This window comes from Camelina sativa, chromosome 20 (assembly GCF_030686135.1).
Source record: "Camelina sativa cultivar CO46 ecotype springtype chromosome 20, ASM3068613v1".
Classification (NCBI taxonomy): Eukaryota; Viridiplantae; Streptophyta; class Magnoliopsida; order Brassicales; family Brassicaceae; genus Camelina; species Camelina sativa.
The window spans coordinates 11,473,489-11,486,524 of record NC_141899.1 but is presented as its reverse complement, the minus strand read 5'-3'; positions in this window follow the sequence as shown (position 1 = coordinate 11,486,524).

The following is a 13,036-nucleotide window of genomic DNA, read 5'->3' as shown; positions in this document are numbered from 1 at the left end:
AAAATCGGTACGCAGTCGTCGGATTTCACTTCTATAACATGACTTTTCACGGCTCTGATTGCTATTACAACAGTGGTTTTGTGTTCGAGACCATCGTTAGTTTAAACTCTGGTTTTTCCTTTCATATAAATTTCACTTAAGTACGTAATCATTAATTTTGTTGATTGACAAATTTTACATTTCAGATATATTGATATTGATGTTGTGAACTGATTGTACGTGATCATTGATCAACATGCAAGTTTATTGATTGTAGAACGAATCCTTGATTGCATTCAGCATATTTAACACATGCAACGTTTCTTAAAAGAAAGAATTACTCAAATGTTATCCAAAAGTTGGTTTATTACTCATATCTATAAATCTTTTGAAAATTACTAGAATGTTTAGTGTCCTGGGTGTAGTTACAATTTACCCCTTGGATTTTGTTTCTCGAATTTGAGTTAAAAATTAAAAAAAAAAATACACATCAGCAAATTAGAATACACATCAGATATGATTTAACACAGTCATTAAGCAATCTTTTTTAGATCGCAGTTTTTTTTTAGATCCACAGTTTTGTTTTCTTGTTTATATCAAAGAGAGGGAAAGTGAATAGGTTTTAACTGTTCACAAACCACGAAAAAAAAAAATATCGAAACTCTCGTCGTCTCTTGTCGCCGGCGATACTCTGTTGTTGTCTACTCTCTTGCCATCAATCTCCCGCCGTCATCTCTCGCCGTCATCTCTCATCGTCTTTACTCGTTCTCTCTATCTTCGTCGTCGCACTCTCTTTCTTCGTCGTCGCACTCTCTTTCTTCGTCGTCGCTCTCTCTTTCTCTTCGTCTTCTTCGTCTTCGTCTATCCGGTATGTGTCGACTGTTTAGTTTCGAGTTTTCCGGCTGAATGTGGGTTTTTTCGATGATTTACCGCTGATTGTCGCCGTTGTTAATGACGGCTGATTTGTTAGATCTATTCGATTCGATGGCTGATTTACTTTTTGTTTTATGTTGCGGTTCAGTTATTTTAGGGTTTATGGCTGATTTGTTAGATTTATTCGATTCGATGGCTGATTTACTGTTTGTTTTATTTTGCTGATAGATGAGTTGTGACTGAGATATTTTGTGCTTTAGATCTGAGTTATGTGTTTGTGGCTGAGTTATGTTATGCTTTGTGTATGAGTTTGTTTTATGTTATGGCTGATTCATTTTATGATTTACTTATGAACTATAACAGATGTCGATGGTGATTATTTCTTCTGAAGAACAAGCAAGGGATTACCCCCCAAGACTATACGCTAAAATAGAGTCTAGAGATATAAACACAAATTTCAGGATGAAAGAATTCCCTCAGATTAGGGAATCAATAGGACTGGATGCGTGGGAAGAAACGAAGAAAGTACCTATTGGAATAATCTCTAAGCTAGTTGATAGCCAATTCGTCTGGTCTGGTAAGGTTGTTCATTTCCTACTATGTAACCAGTTAAGGGTACATAAGAAGGAGCTTTGGTTTGTGGTCGGCGGTCAACCTATCAGGTTTGGGTTGAATGAGTTTCATTTTCTGACGGGGTTAAACATAGACCCAATGCCTACTGAACGGTTTGAACTTGAAGAGGAACACAAAGATTTCTTCAGACTTTTGAAGGTGCCTGGTGGGGCAGGTCCAACGCTACTTGAACTCAGGGAAGCATTAAGAGTGTGCCGGGGATGGGTTAACCTTGATCATCGTAAATGGTTGGGGCTGTTGCTTCTTCAACACATTGGACTTTATGGTTTGCATCATAACTCTAGAATTCCATATGAAAGTGCCAAAAGAGTTTTTGATGATGAAGCAATGAAGACGTATCCGTGGGGTCGGTCAGCATTTGAAGCTCTTGTTGATTCCATAAAGATGTTGAACCCTACGGGAAAGTCGTACACCCTCAGTGGGTTTACACTCATGTTACATGCTTGGGCGTATGAGTCCATCAAATGCTTTGGAGAACGGTTTGGGAATGCATCAGCTAATGATGGTGGCATACCGATGCTTCAATGGGGTGGAAACCGTACATGTTCATCGCTGGAAACCGCAATTGCTGAAGAGATCAAAGCGCTTGGTGAGGTAAGGTTTATATCTGGTTGAGTGATTGTTTAGTAATGGATGAGTTATGATGTAGTTATGGCTGAGTTATTGTTTAGTAACGGCTGAGTTATGTTTTAGTAATGGATGATTTATGCTTTAGTGTTGGCTGAGTTATGTTTTAGTAATGACTGATTTATGCTTTCATTAGTAATGACTGAGTTAAAGCTTACTGATGGGTTTCATAATCTCTTATGTTACAGCTGCGTGTGATTAATATGGTTATGAAAGAAAATGGCTGCGAGCTATTTCATTCGTGGCCAGAAGAAGAAGACGACCCAACAATCGATCGCCTGATCGAAGACATACATCTGAATACGTTTGTTAAAGGTTTTTGGGATGTTAAGGGGAGTGATAAGAAGAAAAAGAAAAAGAAAGCTGAAGCAGTTGTTGAGTATGAATCTCCTCCCGCAAAGAAGCGGAAAGTTTAGAAGATGAAAGTTTCCAATAGTCAGGAAACTAGTGAAGGAGTTGCACAGGAGAGGAAGAAGAAAGGAAAAAAGGTAAGTGAGGAGGAAGATGATCTCTACGAATTGATCTCTAAGTTATACACAAGGTTTGACACCGTTGATAGGAACATTGAAAATGTATCGGCGAATCTGGAGAAGAAGATGGATGAGAGGATTGAAACCAGGCTTGGATCTTTTGAGACGGACCTCAAACAGATGAAAAAGCTCGTGCTTTCAAAGAGCACGACTGACCAGACTTTAAAAATGGGACAGGAACTAAATAACCTGGGACATGGACAGGAACTTCAGACATCAAAAGGTCCACCAAAAGTTCCGGTAATGTCTGGTTTATCTTTGTTTTATGGCTGATTTTTCAGAATGTTTAGGCTGAGTTATTATAATTTCAATTGTCTTCGCTATGATATACAGGAAAAGAACTCTTTGACTTCTCCTAAGAAGTCTCCAGATGCTAAGAAACCAGCTGATACGAAAACAGGGCCTTCCACGAGGAGAAATGCCAAAGAGTTAGAGGCGTCAGAGAAGGCCAAAGAGTTAGAGGCGGGAGAGCCGGTAATGTCTGGTTTATCTTTGTTTTATGGCTGATGTTTCAGAATGTTTAGGCTGAGTTATTATAATTTTAATTGTCTTTGCTATGATATACAGGAAAAGAACTCTTTGACTTCTCCTAAGAAGTCTCCAGCTGCTAAGAAACCAGCTGATACGAAAACAGGGCCTTCCACGAGGAGAAATGCCAAAGAGTTAGAGGCGTCAGAGAAGGCCAAAGAGTTAGAGGCGGGAGAGAAGGTAATGTCTGATTCATCTTTGTTTTATGGCTGATTTTTCAGAATATTTAGGCTGAGTTATTATAATTTTAATATACAAGAAAAGAACTATTTGACTTCTCCAGATGCTAAGAAGTCTCCAGCTACTAAGAGACCAGCTGATACGAAAAGACGGCCTTCCACGAGGAGAAATGTTAAAGAGTTAGAGGCGGCAGAGGAGGTCAAAGAGTTAGAGGCGGCAGAGAAGACCAAATAAGTAGCTGCGTTAAAGAAGCCCAAAGAAGTAGCTGCGGCAAAGCAGGCTAAAGAAGTAGCTGCGGCTGGAGGTAGAGGTGGAGGTAGAGGTACAGGTAGAGGTACAGGTAGAGGTAGAGGTAGAGGTAGGGCGCCTACAAATCCTACTGCTGCTGTTGTGGCTGCTGGTGTTAAGCCGTTGAAATTTGTACTACCTGGAGGTTCAGAAGCTGGTGCAGAAGCTGGTGCAGAAGCTGGTGCAGAAGATATTACAGACGAGTATTTTGCTGAAGCCGACTCACTTGAACCTGAATCTGAGGATGATGAGGAGGAAAAGATTAGGCTTGATAGAATTAAAGCTTTAAGGCTGGAGAGTGTTAAGCTGTCAACGGATGGGAGTGCATTGAATACACAACAAGATCATCCAAGCTGGATTTTCCCTAATATTGGAGACAACGGACTGACGTGCATGAGGAAGAACTGTTCACCTGGACCTGGAATATATGATCCTCTGGCACCTGTTGATCCGGTCAAGGTTCAGAAACTTTTGGAGTACCTAAAGAAAGCCGAGCATGACCCTTTAGACCCTTCTGCTTAACAAGTTAATAACAGCTTGTTAACATTATATTAACTTGTGTTTATTTGTTTGTTAGGAATATCCCGTTAGGCAAAGGCGGAATGGAAATTGAATTCTATAGGGTGCTAATCACCGAACGAAAGGACTGGCCAGAGAGGCCAGACGAATATGGTAAATATGGGTGGTGTACTGATGAAGTAAGTTTATCTTAATGTCTTAGTTATTGTTGTCGTTGTCTGACTTATATTACATTATGGCTGCGTTGTTGTTTACTACTCAGTTTTCTGTTGTACAGCACTTGGGCGCGTTTATGAGAGTCCTTAGGTGTAGGTACAAACGAGATCCCTTCCCATTCCACAACAAACGCATTGCGTTTATAGACCCGTGGTTCACCAGTGAAATGGTTCACCGTCATTATCCGTTGTTCAAGTCCGAACCCAAGTTTTTTACAATGACTGGCAATTGTTATGAAGAATTAGTTAAAGGTTTGATTCCATCAAATGAACAAACTAATTTGAAGTGGATAGAAGATGTGGATCACCTGTATATTACTCCACAAATTGGAGGCGATCACTGGGTGGCGCTGCACGTGGATCTCAACAGAAGGCATATTGATTGCTATGATAGCATCGTGGGACAAGTAACCGGAGAGAGTGAGCTTAGAATGCTGAATGCTTGTAGGGCGTTTACGCGGATGATTCCAGCAATAATGAACGCGAACGTTCCTCACGAAATTCGTACACCTACTTACAAACAGTTTACCTTCAGGAGGAGGACAGTCTCCAAGGTCCCGCAAAACGTACAGAGTGGTGACTGTGGCGTGTACGCTTTAAAGTTTATAGAATGTCTAGCGCTTGGTGTGTCTTTCGATGGAATCTGTGATCAAAACATCCAGGGTATACGTGTTAAAATGGCAGCAGAAATCTTCGATGAGTCACCTGATTTTATGAATCAGTTCAAGTAAAAAACATTTGTATTTCTTTTGGTAGGTAGGACTTGCACTTTGGATATGTAAAAAAACCTTTGGATTTCTTTTGGTAGGAATTGTACTTGGATATGTAAAAAAACATCTGGATTTCTTTTGGTAGGAATTGTACTTGGATATTGGAAAAATTTGGATTTCTTTTGATAGGAATTGTACTTGGATAAGAAAGTTCTTTGTTTAGTATCTTTTCAATGTTACGGCTGAGTTATGTACTTCACACGGCTGAGTTATAATTAAATATTGAATAAACATATATGTTATGGCTGAGTTATATATTTCGAACGGCTGAGTTATCTACTTCGTACGGATGAGTGAGTTATGGCTGAGTTATGAACGTGGTACGGCTTCGTTTAGTCTTTCGTGCCGTGCCTCGATATTACTAAAAGTGTTGTTGGGGAAGCCTAAACAATAATTCTGTGCCTGCTCAGATCCACACGCGTAATCAATTTATAAAGTTAGTTTTTTCACAATATATTATACAAAATAATTAAAAAATTGAACTCAAAATTCGAATAAAAAATCTTAAAATTCCGACAAATTGACTAAGTGATGGCTGAGTTATTGACTTACACGGCTGACTTATAAAATATTTGTAAATTTACATTATTATAACTCAACATTTAAATGTAAAATTGAATTATAAACTCAACACGGTTATTTAGTCATTCTAGTTTGAGGGTTGGCTGAGATATCGTCTATGACGGCTGAGTTATAATTAATGATGACTGAGTTATAATTAATCATGACTGAGTTATTAAAATAGATTGATAAAACACCACAACATAGAAAGTTCATATCAATTCCAAAAAAAAAAAAAAAAAAACAACGGAGCTTGACTAATCTCACAGATACTTGTTCAAGCTCTCAAACTTCTTCTCCAGCGCGTCATATTTCTTTTCCAAATACAAGATCATTTCGTCTTGAATCTCGATGCGCTTCTTGGTTGCATCTAAGTCCTGCTTCATCTCATTCTTCTCCTCCTGAATAACCCTAAACTCTTCGCGTACTGCATCAGTCCACCACTTCCTGAAACCGCAGCTTTGACCGGGACCCTTACAAATAGTACATAATTCATATTAGACTAAAAAAAAAGTCAGAAACAGAACACAAAACTCAACAATAAGAGTACAAAAATCTTTACATCTGTGATGTCATACGGAAAACTGAAATAACGTTCTCCTCTCGTGGTAGGATCATTAGAAGTGGCAACGAGAAGCACCGCACCGCAATTACACCCGATTGGAATGCCCTTGTCTCGCCTCCGGATTTTGCCGTATCTCATTTTCATATTTATTTCATTACGATTCAGTTCCTACAGTTCCACAAACACAATATTAAGATAATGCTTTGAGATTTCAGATAGTCCAGAGATCTACCTCAGCTAGTGCTTCAGAAGCAGTTTTCTCATCAGCCCTGGAGTTGCCGCCGTATATATCTCTATTTGCCATCATCTTGACTCGATCTCGATTACTGAAGCAATAAATCACACCAAATCCCTTAATTTATACTAAAACAATATATCGAACGACGTCGTTTGACAGTAATATACTTGAAGGCTGAGTTGTGTTCTTTACACGACTGACTTAGGATAGTCAGTTAAATTAACAACTTTGTTATGGCTGACTTATGCAACGGCCATAATAATGGTTTTACGGCTGAGTTATCCGACGGCCACCCTATTAATTTGTTATATACCCGCTCGGGAATGCAAAAAGGGTTGTTGGGGAGACGCAAACAATAATTATGTTTCTTGTTATCATCCATACGCTTAATAAAAATATTTTAAACGATTTATTATTAAAAATAAATTCAAAAATTTGAATTCAAATTTGTCATGTATTTTTATTTATTATTAAAGAAGGGGCCAGTAATTTGACTAAGTAGTGGCTGGGTTATTGACTTAAACGGCTGAGTTATGAGATATTTGTAAAATAAGGTTATTATAACTCAAAATTAAAATTTAGAATGGCAAAATGAATATTACTATTATTATAACCAATAAAAATAATAATTATAGACAAAAAGAGTGATTTTTACACATTCTGATCAAAATGTGTCAAACATACCAAAACATGTTGTTTAGGGGTTAGGGTTAGGGTTAGGGTTTAGGGTTTAGAGTTAGATGAGGTAACATTATTTGTTTTTAATATAACAGTTTGGTTTTGGATATAATGTGTTTGGATTAAGGTGGTAATATGGATATACTTATGGTTGAACCATTTTGAAAATATTTTTTTTAATAAAATTTTAAAATTTTGAAATTAATTTTTGGTTATTTCCGGTTATTGGTCGGTTAGATGAATATCTAACAATAAATAACCCAAAATATATTGTAATTAGGTAGATTAGCATAATATAACCGAAATAAGCCGAATATAAGAAAACTAGGCAAACATACCAAAACAAAAATACCAAATTGGGAAAAATTATTTTTTTCGGTTCGGTTCGGTTTAGTCGGTTATTTAATCATTCTAATTTGAGGGTTGGCTGAGATACCGTTTATGACTGCTGAGTTATCTTTCCAGCATCGACAGTTACAATGAGAGGGAAAGTGAACGGTTTTCAAACCGCAGAAAAAAAAAACTCTCTGTCCTTATCGTCGGCGAAATCTAACCCTAATTGCGCCGGCGATAATCTGTCTTTTTCTACTCTCCCGCCGTCATCTCTCGCCGTCCTCGCTCGATATCCTCATTCGCTCTTTCTTCTCTTCGTCGGCGCTGGTCTTGTTCGTTTCCGTCTAAGCCGTCTCGTCTTCGAGTTCCGGTATGTGTCTTCCTATTTATTTTTGAGATACGGGTGATTGTCGCCGTCTTGGATGGCTGAGTTTGGACTGAGTTATCTTATGCTTTACGACTGAGTTATGTATTATGGCGGAGTTATTATATGCTTTGTGTTTGCCATATGTTATGGCTGATTTATTTTATGCTTTACTATCAGATGGCGAAGGATATTTCTGAAGAACAAGCAAGGGATTACCCACCAAGACTATACACTAAAATAGAGTCTAGAGATATAAGCACAAATTTCAGGATGTTAGAATTACCTCAGATTTGAAACCAGGTTTGAAACCAGGTTTCGTTCTGTTGAGAGTGATCTCAAGCAGATGAAAGAGCACGTGCTTTCCTTGGGTGTTGGGCAAACTGGCCAAAACAATGTTGAAGACCTTGAGGATGAACTGTTGTCACAAAACACTTGTAAAAATTTCAAAATAAAGAACCTTATTGATGAACTGTTGTCACCAAAAAGTCCACCAGTACCAGCAGTTCCAGGAAAAATGCACCAAAACTACTCTGTCAACAGTCCTCCGGTAATGTCTGAATTATGTTAATCTTATGGCTGAGTTTCCAGATTGTTTAGGTTGAGTTATCATTATCTTTAATTGTCTTCGCTTATGTTATACAGGTAGTTGGCAGTGGTTTGGCTGGGGTCAGTAGGAATCTGAATAAAGAGTTTGATAAAGATGAGTTTGATAAAGATCATCTTCTTAATTTCATTGAGAAGTCTCCAGCTGCTACGAAACCAATTCAACGGACTAACACGAGGAAAAATGCCAATGATGGAAAGAAGGACGAAGAATTAAATGCAAAGAAGGCCAAAGTTGAGGCGGCCGCTGCAAAGAAGAACAAAGAGTTGGCGGCAAAGAAGGCCAAAGATGAGGCGGCGGCTGCGAAGAAGGTCGAAGAGTTTGCGGAAAAGAAGGCAGAAGATGAGGCGGCGGCTGCAAAGAAGGTCAAAGAGTTGGCGGAAGAGAAGGATGGAAATAATCCGCCAAAGAAAAGAGTTAGAAAGACTACTAAACCTAATCAAATCAATCAATTGGGATCTTATTTGAATGAGGGAGTATCCAAAGCTGGTGCAAACGCTGGTGCCGACGCTTTCCCTATTGACTGATGTCTGTCGGAGATTACCGCAAGATCCTTTTCGTCTGGAATGGCAACTTTGAGTTGTGTAAAGAACCAACGCCAAGACTCATCATTTTCAGTGTCAACAACAGTGAAAGCTAATGGGAAAATTTGAAAGTTACCATCCTGAGCTAGGGCTGTTAGAAGTGTCCCTTTGTAACTACCATGGAGAAACGTTCCGTCGACAACAACAACTTTGCGCATGAAAGCAAACCCAGCAATACTCGCACCAAAAGCAAGAAAAACATATTTGAATCTATCTTCATCACCTATTTGAAGACGCGTGACTGTACCCAGATTTTCCCTTTTTAACTTGAATATGTAAGAAGGCAACTCGCTAAAACTTTCCTCAGGAGTTCCCTGATGGATCTGCCTTGCATTCAGCAGCGTTCGATATGCCTTCCAATAACCCATCTGTCGACACCAACAAATTAATAAATCAGCCATAATATATAAATAACTCAGCCGATACATTCGAATAAGTCAGCCTTAAATAATCAATAAATGAGCCGTAAAATGTAAATAATTCAGCCTATACATACCTATAACTCAGCCATTGTTATCAATAATTAACTCAGCCTATACATACCTATAACTCAACCATTATTATCAATAAGTTAGTCGAAACATAGTAATTACCTTTAGACTAAATTGCTTATTGAAAATGACTCCGACACTTTTAGGTTTAACATCCGGACCAAGATCACCAAGATAGTCCCTGTAAAGACCTGCCAGTACATCAGCTGTTGATTGACGGCATCTAGTAGAACGTTCCGTCACAGAACATGTGTGTTCCAAATCGTATACACGAACATGAAAATCCGGGTCATCCCCTTGTACAGATGCACGAACTCTCCAAATACATCCTTTAACCCAACACCTAAAAACCACTTGTCTCGGATTTGAGACTGGTACATTAAAATCAAATCCATCCCTAACCGAAATAAGTTTCACGTGATTCCTGAACTGCTTTTTGCTACTGTATCGTTGTCCTACAGCAATTTTTAGCGTTGACACCTCCAACCTAATAGCCTCCGGATTCATCTTCGATCCGGCAAAGTTATCGTCTCTATGAGCTTTCTTCTGAGGAGGCGGAGTAGGTGGGTCTTCCACTGTACTCTGAGGCTCGCCCAATACAGAAAACTTCTCGTCATCAGATGACTCACCATCGGAGTCGTCGAAAACATTAAATCGGGTTGAAAATTCATCGTCTTCTTCTTCGTCAGATGCTACTTCAACAGCTTCTTCTTCGTTTTCTTTGTCAACAATCTTACCATAATCAAAACAAGTGCCTTCAAATCCCCCACTGCACACTTCGGGGGTAGATTCTGCTTTCGAGTCTCTGCTTCGCTGAATCATACTTCCTCTGCTCCACTAGTTTCTGTAGACTCTTTCGCCGAAAACTCTACACAGAGACGTAGCTGATCGGTTTTCCATAGACCCAAAAAACATTGCAACTATCGATCATTGGAGACAAAAACTGGTGGAGTATCATGCGCCATATGTTTCATTGTCCTGTTCGAGAACATGTAGCTCAGCTTTAGCTCATGTCTAAACGAGTCCAATCCGTAGTCTTCAAGAACAAGCTTAACAAGCTTGTCGTATGTTGTGCCTCCATCTATCTGCACAACTATACACCCTCTCTCGTCGGAGTTAAATACATATCTCTGTGTCTTTATCCAATTACCGGACACAACTAGTACCGGCACTGGATCCATGAAATATAATGAAGAACAAGGTGGAGAAGAACAAAAGTAGAAGAACAAGGTGTGAAGAAGAAAGTGAAGAAGAAGTAGAAGAACAAGGTGAATAAGAAGGTAAAATAGTTCACTTATTAACCAGTTGAAGAACCAGAGTCGAACGACTTTTCGTATTTCCGGAGAAAAAGATGATGACATGGAATGCTGACATGGATGCTGCATCCGACGTGGCAAATCAGCCATGAAACAATACCATAACTCAGCCTAACTAAAACTCAGCCACAACACGAAAAACATTACAGTAATTAAAAAGCAAAAAAAATTGCTGCCAAACTCAGCCGCTTCATGAACTGAAAATATGTAACTCAGCCGTATCGTTTGATAAGTCAGCCGTAACTGAAAAACATTCTAGTAATTAATTTTTTGCCAATAAGTCAGCCGTCAAACGGCTGACTTGTCGATAAGTCAGCCTATTACGGCTGAGTTATAGTTTTTTACCATAACTCAGCCGTAACTACATCTCATAAGTCAGCCATTTTTCATAACTCAGCCAGTCGAAAAATGGCAACTCAGCCGTGTCGTTGTGATAACTCAGTCAAAATTTTGACAACTCAACCGTGTTGTAGCGATAACTCAGCCAAAATCTTGACAACTCAACCATCAGGTGAAAACTCAGCCATTACTACAGCTGAGTTATGCGCATAACTCAGCCAAATTTAATAAGTCAGCCATAACTCTTGGCTCACTTATAAGCGTAACTCAGCCAGATTTTCATAAGTCAGCCGTCCGCTCTTACTCAAATGTTTTTTTGAGTAACTCAGCCGCAACATATCTATAATTTAGCCGCAACATACTCTGTATCGCGTTACGGCTGAGTTATGGTACACGTCAGCGATTTCTGACGTGGCGTCTGACGTGGCAATGGAATTTTTGTAATAACGTTTTTTCCGGTAACATAAAACAGGGGCACGCTGAGTATTTTGAAAATACTCGAAACATTCTAGTAATAAAAAAGTTTTTTGTAGATTCTGGTAATATTACCTAAAATGAGTAACATTTGAGTAATTCACCCTTCTTAAAATCTGTAGTGGACCTAAATCCTGTGATTCTATCTAGATGGTTGCCGACTAACAAGAGAAAAGAAAATTTGATTTTTTTTTAATATAAAGTATCATTACCTCATATGGAAGTAAAATGTATACCCTATATCGAGGCCTGCGAAAGCTACTTGTGAAGAACTTGCTCTTATCTGATTTAGTTATGGTTCTGATTTCTTAATGGATCATGTAATATGTGCTCATTTTTCTCATGGACTACAAGTCTACAACTTTAATATCAACAACTAACCGTGACCCAAGCAATTACTCCAACCCTACGTCCCTACCCAAATATTGTCCTACTAATAAAATCATAAAAACCAAAGTTTGAAAATGTGCGTGCCGGTTTTGCCTACAGAAAAAATCACTTTATTAGAAAAATATTACACTCATGAAAATATTGTCTCACAAGTATAACAGTTGATTTTTTTTTTTTTTTTAAGATAGTAACAGTTGATAATAATTTAATATCTTCTTGAAGATTATTAATCGATCAAGAAGGTAATTGATTTTATTACGACTCATATTAAAATTACCTAAATTTGCTACCTAATGTTCGTTCGACTTCGAATCCCTTATGTAACGTTAATTTTTATGATATCAAGGGGATTACATTTTGATAATATGCTGGATTCTATAAATTATTATTTATTAAATTGAACCGAACAAAGACTTTGTTTGCCCCAGTCGACGATTTAGGACAACACTCGAGAGTTAGGTATGGGTGATATTAACTACTTCTTTGGTCTATATAGAGTAGGATTGGGTATTTGGGTAATCTGTTCAGATTCGAGTATTAACCAATCGGGTTCAGATAAACGGGTTTAGAAAATAGAACTCATTGGATATTTTTTTGATATATGAGTTTGGTTCGGTTTGGGTACTATCGGGTTCGGATCGATTCATATTACAAAATTCAGAACCCGATTAGTATCCGAACTACCGGGTACACAAAAAAATCTTTAAAATTAATTAAATTTAAATAAATTTAGCTAAATTTTGATTTATGTAACAAATTATTTTAGATATTTTGATTATTTTGATATTAGACTAATTAAAATATTCAAAATTATAATCATAATTTTGGGAAATTGAATTATATTAATGCTAAATATTATAAATATGTTTATATGTTTGGGTTTGATGGTACCCTAACGGATACCGGGTATTATCTGATTCTACCCCGAATACACATGTGAAAATAGAAACCAAT